General features: G+C 42.3%; 1 long non-coding RNA gene across 1 annotated transcript; it reads right to left on the bottom strand.

Annotated features, from left to right (window-relative positions):
* Window positions 1-278: 278 nt before the first annotated feature.
* Window positions 279-4,643, bottom strand: LOC141091771 (uncharacterized). Its single transcript, XR_012232571.1, has 2 exons — window positions 4,438-4,643; window positions 279-4,346 (listed from the first exon to the last, which is right to left on the bottom strand). It is a non-coding gene; the product is annotated as an uncharacterized lncRNA (long non-coding RNA).
* Window positions 4,644-21,947: the final 17,304 nt, after the last annotated feature.

Genomic DNA, 21,947 nt, shown 5'->3' with positions numbered 1-21,947 from the left:
TGCATAAGTCAGAGTAAACTGATACCGAAGCATGGTTTGTAGATATTCCTGCACTAGAGGCACAAGTGCAGTGCCCTGATTGACATCTATCTCTCACTCTTTGGCATGAGAGCCGCAGATAACTACTGCGCATGCCGAAACTCCTAGCCCTGCAGTGTGAATTAAATTATAATCGACTATGGGGCAGGATCTGTGTCTGTGCGATATGAAGGTTGGGATGTGATCTGAGAGCCCAGGCAGTGCTGACTGCGCATGCCCAAGAAGAATATAGTACAGCGCAGGTGCCGCATTTCAAAAGAAAACTGAGGAGGCGGTGCCAAATATGAAATGAGTGACGGATGCAAGGTGTGTCAGAGGGGAAAGACCTGCCCCCTGTCAAATTTCAGGTATTTTTGAACTGTTTGATAAAAGATTGTTTCTGCAGTGGAGCAGAAGCTAAGTAACAGCCACCTTGACAGAATGCAGTATTAGTGCTGCACAAGGTGGCTCTTTTACTTAACACTGGGGGGGTGACAGGTTCCCTTTAATATTAAGTATTGAGGTAGTTATTTTGAGTAAAGTGTCAGCACATGAAACCTCACTGTTCATCAGCATAGGAAGATAAGTCAACAAAATTGAACAAATACCCTAAAATAGTGTTATATTTAATCACAGTAGTGAAGGAGGGGGAAAACAAATGTGGGAAATGCTCAGGTGTTATATTATCCAAGCAGGCCCAAGATACTTGGATATTAGAGTCCCTGCCACTGCACGCATTAGAGTAACAGATAGCTGCCACATATCCAAGGTTTGCCAAACAATCAAGTTATCTGAGCATGTTCGCTCATCACTAAGATTTTTGCCACTAAATGTATGCTTCAATTCAAAATGGAAAAAAATAAATAGAGGACCGGTTGTCCTCCAGTTGTACCAAGTTTAAGCTCAGGAAGACAAAGATGTGCAACTGAGAAAAACCTTGGAAAATGAACTGTAATGACATGTCAAGTACTGCCATTCAATACATAAATTCACACATTCAACTCCCACCCAAACAAAAAAGCCAACTTACTGTGATTTTGTATCAAACTAAATTTTAAAGAAGAAAGTTGATATCAAGTGTACTGTCATGACTCAGGTGTTGGTTGAACCAGCACCAGGGGCACTTTCCCTGTCCCTAACACTAAGGGTCACCCTAGTTTGCCCTATTCTCCAGGATACTTCTGAAGGTGAAGATGCCGGGGCCTCCATTCTTTCCTTATCTCCTGTATCAGCCCACCTTCTGTTGCATTCCCCCCACCCAGGAAGAGGGGAGCTGCCGTGCATGGCAGTACACCATCCCGACAAACAAGGCAACATGAATAAGGGTAAAAAATACCAGACATACAACAGAGGAATGCACTAAGGAATGGAGGATGGGGATAAAAAAAATAAAAATAAGAGGAAAGGGAGTCACACTTACTAACCCAAGCAACAGTCACAGAACTCATGTAAGCACCTAAACAAGTCTTCTCCAAGCCATGCAGCATAAGCTAGCTCTGCTGATTTGTTTCAAATCAGGAGCCAGATTATATAGGGGATTGTAGTAACTAACTGAGATCAGCTGAGAGCTTAGACTCCAACATGGCCAAGTAATCCCTGTTTCGCCAAAATAAATTGACACCATTTAAGAAGGTGAAGTGCTTTTCAGCAGGAGTAAATGCTGGGGGTCTTCTGTCTCCTCTGTTGCCTTAGTTGGAATTCAAGCAGTAAAATCTGAGTTCTTTAATTGGTTCGACACTTGCACAGTGTATGGATGTCAACAGCACGTATAAATGTGTGAACACTTCTGGTAAAGTCAACATTTATGAGTGTTTGGTCCCTGCACAAAGCAGGTCAGAAACGTGGGGGGGGGGAAATCCAGCAAGTGTCAAAGTTAAACAGTTACAAAACCAAAATTTTAAAAACCATAAGCGATTTTGTTCCACAAATTTAACAATTATCCAAATACCCAAGTCAATAGCACCAGTTAGGCTAAGTTGTATTTGTGCAAATTAAAATCTGCTTTTTACAGTACCAGCAAAAGCTATGAAATGTCAGAAGTCCCATTAACGCACATTGGTGTCTGATTTAAATGGAAAACTGCAGCATATAACTTTCAGCATTTTTTTTTCCACCCATAGAAAGCAATGAGTAAGTGCAATAGCGCAGGTATAAGGTTTGGTTTAATGTTAAAAAAAAAAAAAAAAAAAAAAAAAAAAATTAATGCTCTGCCAGTGACTTAGGTAAACTAATCCCCACCAATCCATCCCCTTCCCCCGCTGTCGCATTTGTAATTGTGTATTTTTCTTTCAGAGTAATCAGCTTTTTTCCTCCCCCCCGAAATAAAATTAGTGGAAAAAGATTTTTATCAAATTGCCTTCCCCCCAAAACTGGTTGTGGCTTCACACATGTTTTGCATTGGTGACCTGTGTTCATGCTTCTGTAGTGGAAGCAAAGCCGAATTTTTGGATCCTGAAAAACGCAGCAAAACCTGCTTTTTGTAAGAAGCTTCTTTATTGTTGAGAGCAGGTTTTGCATACAGAAACACTAAAAATGTAGCGTGTGAACATGGGCTTGCAATATGTGCAACATGATGGACCATAAAGTTTAAAAAAAAGTATACATCAGCAAAGTAGCAACACCTAAGCAGCCAGGTTCTTTCCAACCTGATCATCCTTCCTTGGCTTAGTTCATACTCTTCAGCATTTTTGATCAGCGTTGATACACCAAAACCAGGAGTGTGTCCAAAACACAGAACTGGTGTCACTTAAAATTGTAGTTTTGATTTGTAACTTCCACTCCTGGTTTTGACATCCAAACACAGATCAGAAATACTGGTGTGACTAAGCCCATAAGCAGATAGCATACTGTCCAGCCTTCAGCGTAATGTCAGAGAGGGTCTTTAGCATGACCAGTGAATTTATCACACCAAAGCAGAACAGGTTACCGTCTACAAGAGAGAAAACGCTAATACTTGTCAAAGTATTCACAACACTGGTAAGGACGACAAGTGCACTGGAAACCCGAATGTTCTCCATCTGAGGAAGTGGTGATGGCCAACTCACTGAATTTAAGAAAGGAATGGATGCTTTTCTTGTGAGCAACAGTATAGAAGGTTACGAATAACAATATTATAGGTAGATGGTTAACCCAGCTTAGGGGAAGGAATTTTTTTCCCTATGGAGAAAAATTGGCTTCTACTCTGTGAGTTTTTTTTTTCCTTCCCCAGGATCAACAATGCAGAACAGCTGCACTAAGAACAGGCTGAACTAGATGGAGCCTTCAAAACTATGTTACTATGGATTAATGATGCATATGGAGTGGTTTTTATCATAAATAAAATGGAAGACTTCATACCTTTGAGCTGGTTTTCTTCTACCACATTAGGATAGACAATAAAAGGATATAACAAAGGTTAAATAGCAGCAGTTAATAAAAAGATACAACATGTCTGTTTAGAGCAATAACTGTTGGTCAGAATGGGAAGAGTAAAAAAACATCAAAGTACTTGTAAAAGGAATGTGATAGATAACACTACGAATCCAGGAATGCATTCACTGCCCATAACCTAATTTATTAGTCTCCGTTCCCACAATGAGCTTTTGATGTTCCAGATTTTTTGCATTAGGTAGATTTGGTGACCTGCAAATTTTTTTTTTTTGAGCATTTTGACAGTTTTAATTTGGTTCTTGGCATGTCAGGTTTTAAATAAAGATGCTGCATTTAATACTAACTTGTATTCAGAATTGAATAAAGCTATACTGAAACAGATAAGCAAATTGCATGTAGCTTTAGTGCATTTCTGCAGCACATTTATCTGCACCTAGTGCAATTGCACAGGAAAAATCTATACAAGTGTGCATAGCATACTCAAGAGTGCTAGGTGACATGTTGCAGACTTTCCAGAGTCAAACTCAGAGCATCAGAAACACATTGGGTGCACCTGATTTCATGAGACATTTTAGAAGAGCATGCAATAAGTCAAGTTGGAGTCACATTGTACCACACACACAAAAAAAAAAAAAAGTTAAAGAAGCACTTTATAAAAGGCAAGGGATAATATAGAATGTTATCCATCACCTCTAGCTATGAAATATTAGGTGTCAATTTGGTGGGTAAGTGCACAGGAGCATAATCAAAGCAAGTTCAATAGTTAAGAGATCAAAAGCACACAAGGAAAAAAAGAAAAATTCTCAGAGGGAGTGATACATGCAAGGAGGATAGGACGCACACTATTCCGATTGAACTCCCTACTTTGTGCACCTACCTACCCGCTGAGGTTGGCAACCTAGAAATGGGACACAGCACCCCTGCTTATCATCAATTCTCCCTAAGTGTAATAATCAACCCTGAATAATTTAGAAAAAAGAAAAGTGCACTCACTCACAATGTATATACAAAACAGACACACCAGCTGCTTATTGAATAAAGAAAAAAAACCTGCTTGCTGCAGTCCCTGTTGACTCACGCAACGTCTTCACGAAAGCAGACCTTCTTTTCCCCTTAGGTTTCTTCTCCTAGATGCCATAGATCATCAGGAAACTCCACAGGCACCATTCCATAAGAGCAATATTACAGCATGACTTACTCTTAAGACACAACTTTCAATGTGAGGCTTAAAGTCCACCATACAGCACATGTCTATGAGTCAGAGAAAAGGGAAGTGACATCACAGTGATGTCAGCTTCAGCTAATATGGTATACCACTTGCAAGGAAAACGCCCCCCAGAAAGGGGTGTGACCAACACAGAACTCATGATGGGTGTATAGTGTCGGTATATTCCGTGTAGTTACAGGGTTTCAGTAAGGCTATGTGCACACGTACTTTTGAGAGCTGCGGATTTGTAAAAAAACACAGGTAAATCCGCAGGTCAAAAGTCCTGCGGTTCACCTGCGGTTTAGCCCTGCGATTTCACACCTCATAATGGATAAGGTGCGAAACCGCAGCGGATTCCGCACAAAGAATTGACATGCTGCAGATTTGAAAGCGCAGCAAATCCGCGTGGAAAAATCTGCAGCATGTGCACAGCGTTTTTGGTTTCACCATTGAAAACAATGGTACTTTACAACGCAGCAGAAACTGCTGTGGACCCGCAGGGCCAGAAACGCTGCAGATCCGCAGCAGAATCCGCACCGTGTGCAGATAGCCTTACTGTTGATCCCTAGGAGCAGATTGGTGTAAAAAAATCTTCATTTTAATCACCTTCCACAGGACCATCAGTGAGTCTCCACTGTGGCTCCCGATGTTTAGATTGGCTGCGGCACTGACGTCAGGTCTGCAGTGCGCATGCAGCCACTCAGTGAGCTGCCATTGCTGATGGAACTCTCCACGGAGAGCAGCGGAACTTAATGAATAGCTACCATACTGTCAGGCTATGTGCACACGTTGCGGATTCTGCTGCGGATCCGCAGCGTTTCAGGCTCTGCGGGTCCGCAGCAGATTTAGGTGCGTTGTACAGTACTACTGTTTTCAATGGTAAACTGAAAAACGCTGTGCACATGCTGCAGATTTTTCTGCACAGATTTGCTGCGGGTTCAATTCCGCAGCATGTCAATTCTTTGTGCGGATTCCGCTGCGGTTTCACACCTTCTGCATTGTAGAGGTGTGAAACCGCAGGGCTAAACCTCAGGCTAATCCACAGGTAAACCGCAGGTCTTTTGACCTGAGATTTTACCTGCGGATTTTTCCAAATCCACGCGGAAAAATCCACAGGACCTAAATCTACGTGTGCACATAGCCTCAAAGTAACGATATGTTAGACATCAGGAGCAGTGGCGATGCTCACCGGTGGACCCAGGGAAGGTGAGTATAGCATGGTTTATTATTTTTAAACCAAGAAATAAAAAAATAATAATAATTAAAAGTATTTGAATCATTCCAATTTTCCACAGTTAACGATAAAGAAATACAAAAATATATATACATGTTTAATACCAACACATTCCTAAATGTCTGATCTATCAAAATATAAACTTAATTAACCTGATCTGTAAACAGAAAAAAGAAACAAAATGCAAAATGCCAGAACTGTGGGTCTTTGGATGCTGCAAAAAAAACTTTTTTATTACCATTTTGGGGTAGATCCAATTATTTGATCACTTCTTATTGCACTTTTTGCATGGGTCTTGGAAACAAGTGACACATAGAAAATGTTGTTTTTTTTCATTTTACAAATTTTTTGATTTTTTCCGCTAAATAAAAAAAATATGCATCGTTAGTATTGTCATAATAGTACAGATCTTGAAAAATGATCTTTTATTCTTTATCTACCACACATCTGAATTTTTTGGTTCATTCTTGATCTCAATTGTTTTACTTGCAAGGAATATGCTTCTGTACACACCCAGCAAGCTGACTGCATATAATTCTGGTTGCTTCGGACAATGAATACATCATTGGCTGTTATTATTTGAGAAATTAATTAGATTTTTTATTATATGCCCACTAAATTGGCTCATAATACATTTGGTTGTTGGGGGCAATGGACAGATTCCTGGATACGCTGCTGCCGATCCTTTGCTTCTGTTAGCAGATTGATGTCTCTGTGACACTTTATAAGGCCGGGATCACACATGCGAGAAACTCGGAGGAGTCTTGCATCTTAATACCCGGCATTGCCGCCGGCACTTGGGAATGGAGCGTGCGGCTGCATGTATTGCTATGCGGCCACACACTCCACTCCTGAGTGCCGGCTGCAGTGCCGATATTAAGATGCGAGACTCCTCCGAGTTTTTCACATGTGTGATCCCCGCCTAAGGCTATTTTTACACTTAGGCTGGAGTCACACTGGCGAATAAAACGGACGATGCAATGCGATAAAAAATCGCATTGCATTCGAACCCATGTTATTCTATGGGGCAGCTCCCATCATGCGATTTTTTATCGCATCCGATCCTCTGACCGAGACAATCGCAGCATGCTGCGATTGTCACCGATTTTCGGATCGGATTCGACAATGCATGTCTATGGGGGCGAGAAAAAATGGGAGTACAAACGGACCCGGTGTGTGAGTTGCGATAAAAATCGCACCAAAAGTCGGCAATTTTTTTTCCTAAAGACAGTAAAATCACAGTGTCCAGTTAAATAAAGCAACGAATTAATAGATATAGACACATTAAATAAATATGTATATATATATATAATTTTATATATATATATATATATACACAGTATATATATATTTTATACATGTCATAGAGACACATTTATACATATATTTCTAGTTCATACAGTTCTTAATTGCAGAATAGCCGCTGACACATTAGCCGGCTTTTGTATAATTATGCTCCTGCCCGACATGAAATGACACATGGTTTACATATAGTTAACCATTTCATTTCATGTTTTTTATTTTATGTCTATCACTATTAATTATATGAGGGCTTGTGGGTTAATTTTTGGGATTGTAGGGGTTCATTTAAGGGGTTAATTCGTTGTATTAAATTACGAGGACTCCCTGCAGCCTCAGTGACGTCAGCGGGAGTCCCCGCAATGTAATACAACAAATTAACCCCTTAAATGAACCCCTACAAGCCCAAAATTTAACCCACAAGCCCTCATATAATTAATAGTGATAGACATTTAAAAAAAAACATGAAATGAAATGGTTAACTATATGTAAACCATGTGTCATTTCATGTCGGGCAGAAGAGTGATTATACAAAAGCCGGCAAATGTTTCTGCGGCTATTCTGCAATGAACTGTATGAATTAGAAATATATATATAAATGTGTCTCTATGACATGTATAAAATATATATATAAATATATATATATATGTGTGTGTCTAGATCTATTAATTCGTTTCTTTATTTAACCGTTCACTGTGATATTACTGTACTTTTAAAAAAAATTGGGCTTTTCGTGCGATTTTACCGCAACTCACACATCGCGTCCGTTTGCAATCCAATTTTTTCTCGCCCCCATTGACTTGCATTGTCAAATCCAATCCAAAAATCGGTGACAATCGCCGCATGCTGCGATTGTCTCGGTCAGAGGATCGGATCCAATCAAAAATTCCATGATGGGAGCTGCCCCATAGAATAACATTGGGACGAATGCAATGCAATTTTTTATGGCATTGCATTCGTCCAATTTAATCGCCAGTGTGACCCCGGCCTTACCGCTTTTTTGTGGCCAGTTATTGCGGCCCATTTTTGCGGGACGTATCGCCACAAAATTTTTTACGGCCTGCCGCAATAACAGACCACAAAAAAGATTGCAGATAGCCGTTTTTCAGTTTTCCAAAACTATGTAAATAGTATTGGAAAAAAAAACGGCGTTCTGCAAAATCGGAAGGGCCTGTGCACTGCAAAAACAAGCTTCCGTTTGTTTTTGCGGCCCCATTGATTTACAATGAGGACCATGTCCGTACGACGTGAAAAAGATCGAGCAATCTCGATCTTTTATCACGGCCGTACAGCACACGGCGCACCGTGGAATTTTTGTGGACCTATTTTGCGGCCCCAGAGCAATCTATTGGGGTCGCTAAATCCATTAAAAAAATATGATTCTACTTCATCAGGTTTTGGCACAAAAAACGAAGCAACACCTGATGATATTTGCATTTTTCCAGTGTTTTTTCACCCATTGAAAGCAGTGGGTGGTGCAAAAAAAGTGCTGAAAGAAGTGAGATGCTGCATTTGGCATGCGTGCATCAGATTTCTGAAATCTCAGACTTTGCATGCACTGTGAAATGCAGCTGAAAATTTGCATAAAAAAGTTTATTAAAAAATGCTGAAAAATTGCAACGTGTGGGACATAGTCTAAGAGGGTCTGCAGCTCTAGATGTGACTTTAGTATAAGAATTATTGTATCAGCAGAATAGTGACTGCTGCTCTGAAAGAGAATGAAGTAACAGACATGATGCAATAACAGAGAAGTGACTGCAGCTCTGGATGTGACTAGAGTGTAAGACTGCACTGTACTGATCACATTCTATTTACAGTGAAGATGTTTTGCTTGTCCTGTTAGGTGGTGTCAAGTAATAGAAATTTTGTAGTGATATCCATAGGGTCAATTGTTATGAGGATATTACTGGAGTCCTTGGTGCAGCTTAGAGTTCAGCTCTGGAGGGAAGCACAGCTATTAGGATGATGGATAACACAAGGGATTTCCTGCTGTGTCATGTAACAGGGACCTCTGGTGGTCGTAATCTTATTTATTAGAGTAATTATATATACCCGCATGAGTGCTTGTTTTGTGGACAAACTCTACTTTTGAAATGAATGACATCGTCCATTTTATCATATTATGTTCTAGAATGCAGGAAAAAATCCCAAGGGTGGAAAACTTTCCACACAAAAAAGTGCGATTGTGTTTTTTGGGTTTCTCACAGTTCACTATACCATAAAATGGCATGCCAATATCATGCTCCAGGTCAGTACAAATGCTGCAATACCAAACATGTATTGTTTTATTTTTTATTTAAGTGGTGAAAAAAAATTCATAAATTTCATAAGGAAAAAAACCTTTACTTGTATCGCCATTTTCTGATGTTTTCGGTTGATGGAGCTAGGTGACTGCTTGCTTCTTGAACATTGAACCTTTACTTTTAACTATAGCATTTTGAGGTAGGTTCAATGTTTGACATTTGCTTTTTATAGCATTTTTTGCAGTGTTGCAGTGGCCTAAAATTTGCAATTCTGGCATTTTATTTTTTTCGATACAGTTTACTGATTGGGTTAAATAATTTTACAATTTGATAGATCGGACTTTTATGGACATGGCGATACTGCATGTACCGTATATACTTGTGTATAAGCCGACCCGAGTATAAGCCGACCCCCCTAATTTTGCTACAAAAAAATAGGAAAACTTATTGACTCGCGTATAAGCCTAGAGTGGAAAATGCAGCAGCTACTGGTAAGTTTCAAAAATAAATATAGATACCAATAAAAGTAAAATAAATTAAGACATTAGTAGGTTAAATGTTTTTGAAAATCCATATTGAATCAGGAGCCCCATATAATGCTCCATACAGTTCATTATGGACCCATAAGATGATCCATACAAACTACACCCCATATAATGCTGCACAAAGGTTAATAATGGCCCCATAAGATGCTCCATAGAATAATATGCCCCACATGCTGCTCCATAAGATGCTCCATAGATTATGCCCCAAAAGATGCTCCATAGATTAGCCCCCATAAGATGCTCCATAGATTATGCCCCCATAAGATGCTCTATAGATTATTCCCTCATAAGATGCTCCATAGCCTATGCCCCATAAGATGCTCCATAGATTATGCCCCCATAAAATGCTCCATAGATTTTGCCCCATAAGATGCTCCATAGTATATGCCCCCATATGATGCTTCATACATCATACATTATGTATGTATATATATACATTATAAGATGCACCATAGAATATGCCACCATAAGATGCTCTATAGAATATGCCCCCATAAGATGCTCCATAGAATATGCTCTCATCTGCTGCTGCCGCCGCAAAAAAATGACATACTCACTTCTCGTCGCTGGGGGCCAGGTGCCGGGTCCTGAGCAGGCGGAGACACCGGCGTGCTATGGGGGACAGGTGCCGGTGTTGCCGCTGGCTCTGGACCCGGCACCAGAGATATTCACCTGTCCCCGGTCCATCGCTGCTCGCCGCTGTCTGGCGCATCCTGTGTCAGTGACTGTTCAGGCAGCAGAGGGCACAGCGCGCACTAACCACGTCACCGCACCCTTTGCTGCCTAAACATCACTGACACAGGACGCAGCAGACAGCAGCAAGCAGCCATGGACCGGGTACAGGTGAATATTGGATATTCTTACCCCCCTCCTGGCGCGGTCTCTGCAGCCCCCCACTCCTCCCACGGTCTCCCTTCCTTCCTTCCTTCCTCACATGGTAACGCTCATTAAACTCATGAATATGCACATATTCATGAGTTTAATGAGCGGTACCACGTGACCGCTGAAGGAAGGAAGGGAGACCGTGGGGGAAGCAGGGGGGCTGCAGAGACGCATCAGGGGGGTCAGTATGATGTCTGACACCCCAGTTCCCTCTCCCCCGCCGACCCCCAGGTATACAGCATGACTCGTGTATAAGCCGAGAGGGGGACTTTCAGCCCCCAAAAAAGGGCTGAAAATCTCGGCTTATACACTAGTATATGCGGTATATTGTTTGAATTGTTTTATATTGTTTTAAATTGTTTTTATTTATTTATGATAGTGGAAAAGGGGGCGATTAAACATTTCTAGATTTTTTTTACTTTTTACTTTATTTTGTAGTCGATAAACACTTGTATATACACAAACCTCAAGGTCTCCTATGAAATGTAGTTTCCAGCTGCAATAGTAACCTGTTATGATTGGGTCACTGAGGAGGAAAACAAAACCATGCTAAGTCACAGAAAACCAGAGAGGTAGGTAACTGCGCGGATTGCAGACCCCTGATCCTAACCACACAACTAACAGCAGCTGTTGAGCATACCTACGATGATTCTAGATGCCTCGTCACAGCCAGAGGACTAAATAAGCCTAAAGCAAGAAAAGGGGAAATCTAACCTGCCCCAGAGCAGACCCCAAAGGAATAGACAGCCCCCACACATGTATTGACAGTGAAACAAGATGAAAGCACAAACACAGGTAGGAAAATAGGCTGAGCAAATGATGGGGCCCACACTAATTAGAAAGGACAGGAAAGGAAAGATACTGTCTGCAATCACACCAAATAACCCTGCAAAGTCACTAGACTTCACCCACTATATCAGCACTCTGGCATATTCTGAGGACAGAGCAAAAAGAGGCCAATCTAATAAGGGACAAAAAGCAAACTGGCACATACAGTAACATAAGAGTGGAAATTCAGCACAGCCCCAGTCGGGGCTGGCTGACCACACAAAAAACTGAATAGACCAAACCAAATCAAATGTGAACAATAGCAGAGACAACTTAGCTTGAGATGGCAGGAACTGAGCTGGAAACTAAGACCTCAGGAGGCAGGAAAAAATCACCAGCATGGGAATAGGGAGTCGGCTGTCTTAAATCCAGTCTGAGACTCCAGATGTCCACTACTCATCCTCATTATCAGGTGGCAGGTCTCTGTTAATTAGATCAGCTTCATTACCTCCTGCCACCACCAGAGTGAGCCCAGAAAGAGAACTCACAACTCCTCTGTCAGCACAAACAGTTCTCTCACCAGAAACCAGAGGCAGACCAGAAAATGAGTTCACAACAGTACCCCCCCTTTGAGGAGGGGTCACCGAACCCTCATCCACACCACCAGGCTGATCAGGATGGGCCCAGTGAAAAGCACGAACCAATCTATTGGCATGAAAGTCAGAGACAGAGACCCAAGAATTATCCTCCTGGCCATAACCCTTCCATTTGACCAAATACTGGAGTCTCCGTCTAGCCAAACGAGAATCCAATATTTTCTCTACCTCATGTTCCACATTGCCTTTAACCAATACAGGGTCAGGAGGTGCCACCATAGGAACAACAAACCTCTTCAGCAGCAATTTGTGAAATACCTTATGGATCTTAAATGTAACTGGAAGAGCCAATCGAAAAGAAACAGGATTAAGAATCTCCAAAATCTTATAAGGTACAATAAATCTTGGATTGAACTTTCGAGACGCAACTTTCATAGAGATATTCTTGGATGACAACCAAACCATATCACCCACTTTAAACCGGGGACCAATAGTCCTATGCCGGTTGGAAAACTGCTGGGTCTTTTCCTGAGAGAGTGACAACTTATCCACCACTTGGTCCCAGATCTGCTGCATTCTCTCTACCACACTGTCCAAACTTGGGCAGGCTGAAGATTCCACTTGCCCTGAAGAAAATCAAGGATGAAACCCAAAGTTACAGAAAAAGGGCCACATCAAAGTGGCAGAACTAGCTCTATTGTTTAGCATGAATTCGGCAAAGGGTAAAAATGAGACCCAGTCATCCTGATGAGCAGATATAAAACATCTTAAATAGGACTCCAAAGTCTGGTTTGTTCTCTTAGTCTGCCCATTGGTCTGAGGATGAAACGCAGAGGCAAAATATAACTGAATTCCCAGATTGGAACAAAAGGTTTTCCAGAATCTGGAACCAAACTGGACTCCTCTGTCCGACACAATGTTCTCAGGAATCCCATGCAACCGAATCACTTGTTGTAAAAACAAGGGCACCAACTCTGAGGAAGATGGCAACTCTGGGAGTGGAACAAGATGGACCATCTTAGAAAATCTATCACAAATCACCCAGATAACAGTCATTCTCTGAGAGACAGGAAGATCAGAAATAAAATCCATTGATATATGGGTCCATGGCCTCTTGGGCATCGGCAGGGGTATCAACAACCCACTAGAGCGAGAACAGGGTTTAGACAGAGAACAAGTCCCACAGGACTGCACGAAATTCCAGACATCACGAGATAAGGCAGGCCACCAAAAAGACCAACTCACCAAATCTCTGGTACCAAAAATACCTGGATGACCAGCCAATGCGGAGCAATGAACTTCAGACATCACTCTCTTCCTCCACTGGTCAGGAACATACAATTTTCACATAGGACAATGCTCAGGTTTATCCTCCTGAAATTCCTCCAGGGCGCGTCTCAAATCGGATGAAATGGCAGAAAGAATTACCCCCTCACCTAGGATGGTAGTAGGCTTGGTCACAATAAGAGAATCAGCAAAGAAACTCCCAGAAAGGGCATCTGCCTTAACATTCTTAGTGCCTGGAAGAAAAGAGAGCACAAAATTAAAATGAATGAAAAACAAGGCCCACCTAGCATGTCTAGGATTCAAGCGTTTGGCCGACTCCAGATAAATCAAATTCTTGTGGTCGGTGAGGACCACAACTTGATGTCTAGCTCCCTCCAACCGATGTCTCCACTCTTCAAATGCCCATTTCATGGCCAACAATTCCCAATTCCCCACGTCATAGTTGCATTCAGATGGGGAGAACTTTCGAGAAAAGAAGGCACAGGGATTCATTTTAGAAGTCACAGGATCTTTTTGGGACAAAACAGCTCCTGCACCAATCTCAGAAGCATCTACCTCCATCTTAAATGGAAGTGAGACATCAGGTTGCCGTAAAACCGGAGCAGAAGTGAATCTCCGCTTAAGCTCCTGAAATGCTGAGACAGCCTCTGGAGACCAATTCAGCACATCAGTGCCCTTCTTGGTCAGATCAGTCAGTAGTTTGACAATACCACAAAAATTACCTATAAATTTACAATAGAAATTAGCAAAACCCAAAAACTTCTGGAGACCCTTCAAAGAAGTGGGCTGAACCAAGTAATAAATGGCCTGTACCTTGGCCGGGTCCATTTCAATAGTCGACGGAGACAAAACAAATCCCAAAAATGAAATCTTCTGTACATCAAAAAGGCATTTCGATCCCTTAACAAACAGGGAATTCTCCCTCAAAATCCGGAACACAGTCCGGACATGTTCCACATAAGAATCCCAATCACTGGAAAATATCAAAATATCATCCAGATACATGATCAAAAACTTATCCACAAAGTCCCAGAAAACATCATTCATAAAGGATTGGAAGACAGAAGGGGCATTAGTGAGCCCAAAAGGCATCACCAGGTACTCAAAATGTCCCTCCGGAGTATTAAACGCCGTCTTCCATTCATCCCCGTGCTTGATGCGAATAAGATTATACACCCCCCTGAGGTCAAGCTTAGTAAACCAGCAGGCACTTTTAACTCTGGAGAATAAATCAGACATCAGGGATAACGGGTACTGATATTTAACCGTCATCTTGTTAAGGGAACAATAATAAATACAAGGTCTTAATGAACCATCTTTCTTGGCCACAAAAAAAACAGCACCTAAGGGTGAAGAGGATGGTCTAATATGACCCTTCTCCAATGACTCCTTAATATAGGATCGCATAGCATCATGTTCGGGTACTGATAAGTTGAAAAGCCGACCCTTGAGAAATTTACACCCAGGCATCAACTCAATTGCACAGTCATAACTTCTATGAGGCGGCAAAGACGCAGACTTACTCTCACTAAATACATCAGAAAAATTGGCCAAATAATCAGGAATATCATGACACTGAGGAGAGGTGGAGAAAACAGGAGCATCCCTAAGAACACACTGACAACCCCAACTCATCACAGACACAGATTTCCAATCCAAAACTGGATTATGAGTTTGCAACCAGGGAAAACCCAGAACAATAGTATCATGCAAATTGTGCTGCCCCAAAAATTTACAATATTGTTGGTGGTCTGGGGCAACTCGCATTATCACCTGGGTCCAAAATTGAGGTTTATTCTCCGCCAAAGGAGTAGCATCAATACCCCTCAAAGGAATAGGTGTCTGCAGAGGTATCATGGGAAAACCACAACGTTTAGCAAAGTCCAAATCCATCAGATTCAAAGCTGCTCCTGAATCTACAAAAGCCTTAGCGGAAAATGTGGATAAGGAGCAAATCACAGTAATTGCCAAAAGAAACTTAGGTTGTACACTGCCCACAGAAAATGTGTGTGCAAAACGTTTCTCTCATTTAGGGCAGACAGAAATAGTATAAGAGGCGTCTCCACAGAAAAAAACACAGCTTATTACGCCTTCTTAACTCCTGACGTTGCGCACTAGACAAAACCCTATCACATTGCATAGCTTCAGACGTTTGTTCAAAATGTGGCAACGCCTCTCGTGTAGCTTTACGTTCACGTAAATGACGATCAACTTGAATGGCTAATGACATAGAATCATCAAGACCAGAGGGAACAGGAAATCCTACCATAACATCTTTTATGGTCTCTGATAAACCCTTCCGAAAGAGAGCTGCCAATGCACCATCATTTCATGTAGTAAGTGTCATGGTCACGTGTCTCTGGGCACACAGCGGTTACCGCAAGGTGAACCCATAACACACGTGACCCTGGATACACCGCCTCCAGTGGGGCGCATTTAAATAATAAAACGTGCAGGTGGATACGCCGCCTCCACCTGGCGAATTTAGGTATTACACGTTATACAATAATCAAATAATAAAGGGGAACCTGGGTAACTTTAACAATGGTGGGCCCTGCGATAGGGAATGGGGACATGGAGACCTCCTAAGCTCCCCTGAGCCAGTGTCCCTGCACTCCTTACGTTCCCTATGCCGGTTCCGCACCGGGCGCCGCACGCGTACCTCAAAGCCCTTGCTCGCCCTGACCCTAAACCCTCACTAGGGAACTGGTCGGTGCGGAAACTAATCCCACCACTGCACTAACAACACACATGAGGGAAAGAGACAATACAGGGGGACACCACTTAGCTTTATGCTCTGTGCTTATGCTCCTACAACAGAGCCCTCCACCTGCGTGCGTCTTCTCCTCCACCCGGATCCATCACCATAACAGGATCCTTCACCATAACAGGGTCCTTCACCATAACAGGGTCCTTCACCATAGTGCAGGCTTGGAGCAGAGTCCACCACCAGTTGCTGCTGCTTAGAACCAGAGTCCCAAAGATGAGTTCAGCTTCTGCCACGAAGGCAAGCATGCTTGAGTCCAGCTCAGCAGCCAAGTCCCACATGGTGAGTGCCACTCCAGTCTGCTCATCACCGGGACGTACCCCTTCTCACCGACCCATTCCCTAGTGAGGGTTTAGGGTCAGGGCGAGCAAGGGGTTAAGGTTCGCGTGCGGGGCTGGTGATAATGTCATGGTCACGTGTCTCTGGGCACACAGCGGTTACCGCAAGGTGAACCCATAACACACGTGACCCTGGATACACCGCCCCACTGGAGGCGCTGTATCCAGGGTCACGTGTGTTATGGGTTTGCCTTGCGGAAACATCTGCGTCCAGACACACAGTGACTGTGACAGTAAGGACCGGACACTTTCGGAATTTTTAACAGTATAACTCTGCAGAATCCTGACCCTGGTTCAATGCCAACAGGGTTTTCTCATCTTGATCAACAGCATTAGGTTCATCATACCACAACCCCAAGGCTTGAAAAAATGTGTCCACATTAGTCAAAATAGGATTTTCAGGTGTCAGAGAAAAAGCCCAATCCTGGGGATCGCCGCGCAGCAGGGAGATGACAATTTTAACCTGCTGCACAGAGCTCCCCGATGAGTTAGGCTTCAAGGCAAGAAATAATTTAGAATTATTCTTAAAATTCAAAAATTTAGCCCGATTCCCAGAAAACACATCAGGAGTAGGGATCTTTGGTTCAACAGCACGTGACTGAGTGAGATAGGTGGAAATTCCCTGCACTTCAGCAGCGAGCTGCTCCACACGATCAGACAATTGCTTAATCTCCATTAGAGAAAAATCCTCCTACGGCCCCAGAGAAAAAAAGGAAAAAATACATATAAAAAAAGTTGACACTTTTTTCTTTTTTTTTTTTTTAACAATTATCTCCTGCTTTTGAGTACCCTAGAATCGGCGGTAAGGCTGGTGATTCTGTTATGATTGGGTCACCAAGGAGGAAGACAAAACCAAGCTAAGTCACAGAAAACCAGAGAGGTTGGTAACTATGCGGATTGCAGACACCTGATCCTAACCACACAACTAACAGCAGCCGTGGAGCATACCTACGATGATTCTAGATGCCGCATCACAGCCGGAGGACTAAATAAGCCTAAAGCAAGAAAAGGGGAAATCTAAACTGCCCCAGAGCAGACCCCAAAGGAATAGACAGCCCCCCACATGTATTGATGGTGAAACAGGATGCAAGCACAAACACAGGTAGGAAAATAGGCTGAGCAAATGATGGGGCCCACACTAACTAGAAAGGACAGGAAAGGAAAGATACTGTCTGCAATCACGCCAAATAACCCTGCAAAAATGTCCAACACTTCTGATAGCAAAAAAAACCCCTGAAGTCACTAGACTTCACCCACTATATCAGCACTCTGGCATATTCTGAGACCAGAGCAACAAGAGGCCAATCTAATAAGGGACAAAAAGCAAACTGGCACATACAGTAACATAAGAGTGGAAATTCAGCACAGCCCCAGTCGGGGCTGGCTGACCACACAAAAAACTGAATAGACCAAACCAAATCAAATGTGATCAATAGGAGAGACAACTTAGTTTGAGATGGCCGGAAATGAGCTGGAAACTAAGACCTCAGGAGGCAGGAAAATATCACCAGCATGGGAATAGGGAGTCGGCTGTCTTAAATCCAGTCTGAGACTCCAGATGTCCACTACTCATCCTCATTATCAGGTGGCAGGTCTCTTTTAATTAGATCAGCTTCATTACCTCTTGCCACCACCAGAGGGAGCCCAGAAAGAGAACTCACAACTCCTCTGTCAGCACAAACAGTTCCCTCACCAGAAACCAGAGGCAGACCAGAAAATGAGTTCACAACAGTAACCCTTCGGTATCCTGCAATTGCATAGCGGGGCACTAATGCTTCCACAGTGACGTGCTGTAAATTGACAGACAGCTGCATTTAACAAGTTAACAGCCGCGGGTGGAGCTTCTCTCCACTCACAGGTGTCAGAGGCAGATGATAATTAAATAACACAGCCATCATCTGCCAGCAAAGATGAAGGCTTGGGAGCTGAGCGGGAGATGACATATGAGGGACCAATAAGTCATAAAAGAGGTTAAAAGACACACAAACACACAGGACCTTTAAAAAAAACACAGGACAAAAAAAACTAGGGAGGTTCATGGCCTAAAAGCAATCAGGCCCTTTTTTTGGGTGGTGTGCATGGGTCTAATATTGCACCATTACAACGAGGATTGCAAAAAGATATATTTTTTTATAACATACATACCGGGGTAGTTTATTGTATTCCTGGATTGCTTTTATTTTACTCACTTATATAGCGCCATTAAATCCACAGCGCATTACATACATTATCATCGCTGTCTCCATTGGGGCTCACACTCTAGATTCCCTATCAGTATGTCTTTCGAGTGTAGGAGGAAACCCACACAAACACAGGGAGAACATACAAACTCCTTGCAGATATTGTCCTTGGTGGAATTTAATCCCACGACCCCAGCTGTTATGAATGGTTCGTCGAGGAGGAGAGCAGGTCCAGGCTAAGCCACAGAAAACCAGAGAGGTTGGTACCTAAGCGGATTGCAGACCCTTGATCCTATCCACACAACTAGCAGTAGCCGTGGAGCGTATCTACGATGATCCTAGATGCCTCAGCACAGTCGGAGAGCTAACTAAGCCTAAAGCAAGAAAGGGGAAATCTAAACTGCCCCAGAGCAGACCCCAAAGGAATAGATAGCCCCCAAACATATACTGTCGGTGAGACAAGATGAAAACACAAACACAGGCTGGAAAATAGACTGAGCAAATGAAGGGGCCCACACTGACTAGAAAGGACAGGAAAGGAAAGACACTGTCTGCAATCACGCTAAAAACCATGCAAAAAGTCCAACACATCTGATGCAAAAAGCACTGAAGTAACACGACTTCGCCCCCCAATATATCAGCACTCTGGTATACTCTGAAAGCAGAGCAAAAAGAGACCAATCTAACAGGGGAAAAAACAAACTGGCACAAGCAGTAACATATGGGCAGTGATTCAGCACAGCCCCAGCCGGAGCTGGCTGACCCGCACCAAGAAGAGATAGACAAAACCAGATCAAATGCAAACAGAATAGCAAATAAACCACTTAGCTGAACATGCAGGGACAGAGCAGGAGAAATCAGACCTCAGGAGGAACAGGAAGCAAATCACCAGCAGGGATAGAGGGAGTCGGCTGTCTTAAATCCCAATCTGAAACCCCAGATCTCCAATCGTCATCATCATTATCAGGTGGAAAGCCTCTGTCAATCAGATCATAGAATCATAGAATCATAGAATCGTAGAGTTGGAAGGGACCTCCTGGGCCATCTGGTCCAACCCCCTGCTCAAAGCAGAATTCGCTAAATCATCCCAGTCAGATGTCTGTCCAGCCTCTGTTTGAAAACTTCCATTGAAGGAGAACTCGCCACTTCTCGTGGCAGCCGGTTCCACTCATTGATCACTCTAACTGTCAAAAAGTTTTTTCTAATATCTAATCTGTGTCTCCTCCCATTCAGTTTCATCCCATTGCTTCTAGTCTTTCCTTGTGCAAATGAGAATAAAGTTGATCCTTCTACAATGTGACAGCCCTTGAGATATTTGTAGACAGCTATTAAGTCTCCTCTCAGTCTTCTCTTTTGCAAACTAAACATTCCCAAATCCTGCAACCTTTCCTCATAAGACAGGGTTTGCAGACCGGTCACCATTCTGGTCGCTCTTTTCTGAACTTGCTCCAGTTTGTTGATGTCTTTTTTAAAATGTGGTGCCCAAAACTGGACACAATATTCCAGATGAGGTCTGACCAAAGAGGAGTAGAGGGAAATAATGACTTCACGTGATCTAGACTGTATGCTTCTGTTAATACATCCTAGAATTGCATTTGCCTTTTTTGCTGCTGCATCACACTGTTGACTCATATTCAGTCTGTGATCTATTAGTATACCCAAGTCTTTTTCACATGTGCTGTCACTTAGCCCTATTCCTCCCATTCTATATATGCTTTTTTCATTTTTATTGCCCAGATGTAGTACTTTGCATTTCTCCCTGTTAAAAACCATTCTGTTAGTTGCTGCCCACTTCTCCAGTTTATTTAAATCTTTTTGAATCCTCTCTCTCTTCTCTAGTATTAGCTATCCCTCCTAGCTTTGTGTCATCAGCAAATTTAATCAGTTTACCCTCAATTCCTTCATCTAAATCGTTGATAAAGATGTTGAACAATATAGAATCAAAGCTCCATTACCTCCAGTAACCACCAGAGGGAGCCCAGAAAGAGAACTTGCAACCCCTCTGTTGATCTGACCAGCTCAACTACCTTCAGTAATAACCAGAGGGAGGCCAGAAAGCGAATTCACAACACCCAGTGCTGCAATGGCTTAGTTGTGTCATAACTCTGAAAGCACACTTTCTCTGATGCACAAGTCTTGGATTCAGGCTATTGGATCAAAATTAGGACAAAGGAGCTTTAAAATCCCCTTCTTGTAGAAGTGTGCCACGAGGAAAATCCGCACACATTTATTACGAAATGTCATGCTTTTGTAATAGAGACTTTGGTCACACAGTTTTAACAAATGAAATACATTTTTTATTATACCTTTACAGTCCCAATGTTCATGTCCTATATCTATATATAATGTTTGAATGAAGGATAAATATGGATATCTACATGCAGTATTTTATAAATTACAACTTTATACCTTTTATATGGGGTGTTATTACTTTTCATATGACTATACATCGTCTGCTATTAGATCTGCGCTTCTAATATGCATGCATTGTACTACAATGTACAAACGTTGTGGGGCCTAATCAGAAAAAGCACCGATTTACCAACTAAACAACCTGACAATAGAAATGCAATGTTTATATTCCACTTCTATGTAAGGCCATGGGATATAAATTAGTCATCTTATGTAAATTAGGGCATTATGACAACTGCCCACAGGTCAGCATTCCAGACCATTGTGATGTCGTAAGTGTCAATAAAATGTATCTGCACAGATATTCTTCAACCAGTATTGGTCTACACTGAGACGGTGAGATGGAGAATTTTTATTGGGGTCATATTGATCAGATTGGAGGAGCTGGGGATGATGGTAAGTGAAAAAAAATCTAAATTAACAGATAGCAGAAGTGTAATGTGGTCTTCTTGGACCTCAAAGTGACATTTGTAGATCGTAAGCTTGCGAGAAGGGCTCTCACTCCTTCTGTAACTGTTTAAACTGTCCTATCTTGTATTGAATTTATTGTCTGCATACGTCCCCGCTTAATTGTAAAGTGCTGCGAAATATGTTGTTGCTATACATACAAAATTATTATTATTTGTAATAGAGTTCTTACTTAGCTTGTACTAGTAATAATACTGATGACTGTTTGGTAGAGAAGACTATAGACGCCACGTAGACTCCGTTGCCAAAATGTGGCCTTTCGGGGATGGATGTATGCAAGATGATTTTTTTTTTCCTTTTAAAGGTACAATTCTTGACCTATAGATAAATACAG

Source organism: Dendrobates tinctorius, unplaced genomic scaffold (genome assembly GCF_039654945.1).
Source record: "Dendrobates tinctorius isolate UK_male_01 unplaced genomic scaffold, ASM3965494v1 ptg000056l, whole genome shotgun sequence".
In the NCBI taxonomy this organism is placed as follows: Eukaryota; Metazoa; Chordata; class Amphibia; order Anura; family Dendrobatidae; genus Dendrobates; species Dendrobates tinctorius.
Note: the sequence above shows the minus strand (reverse complement) of the source record. Positions and strands in the feature narration are given on the sequence as shown.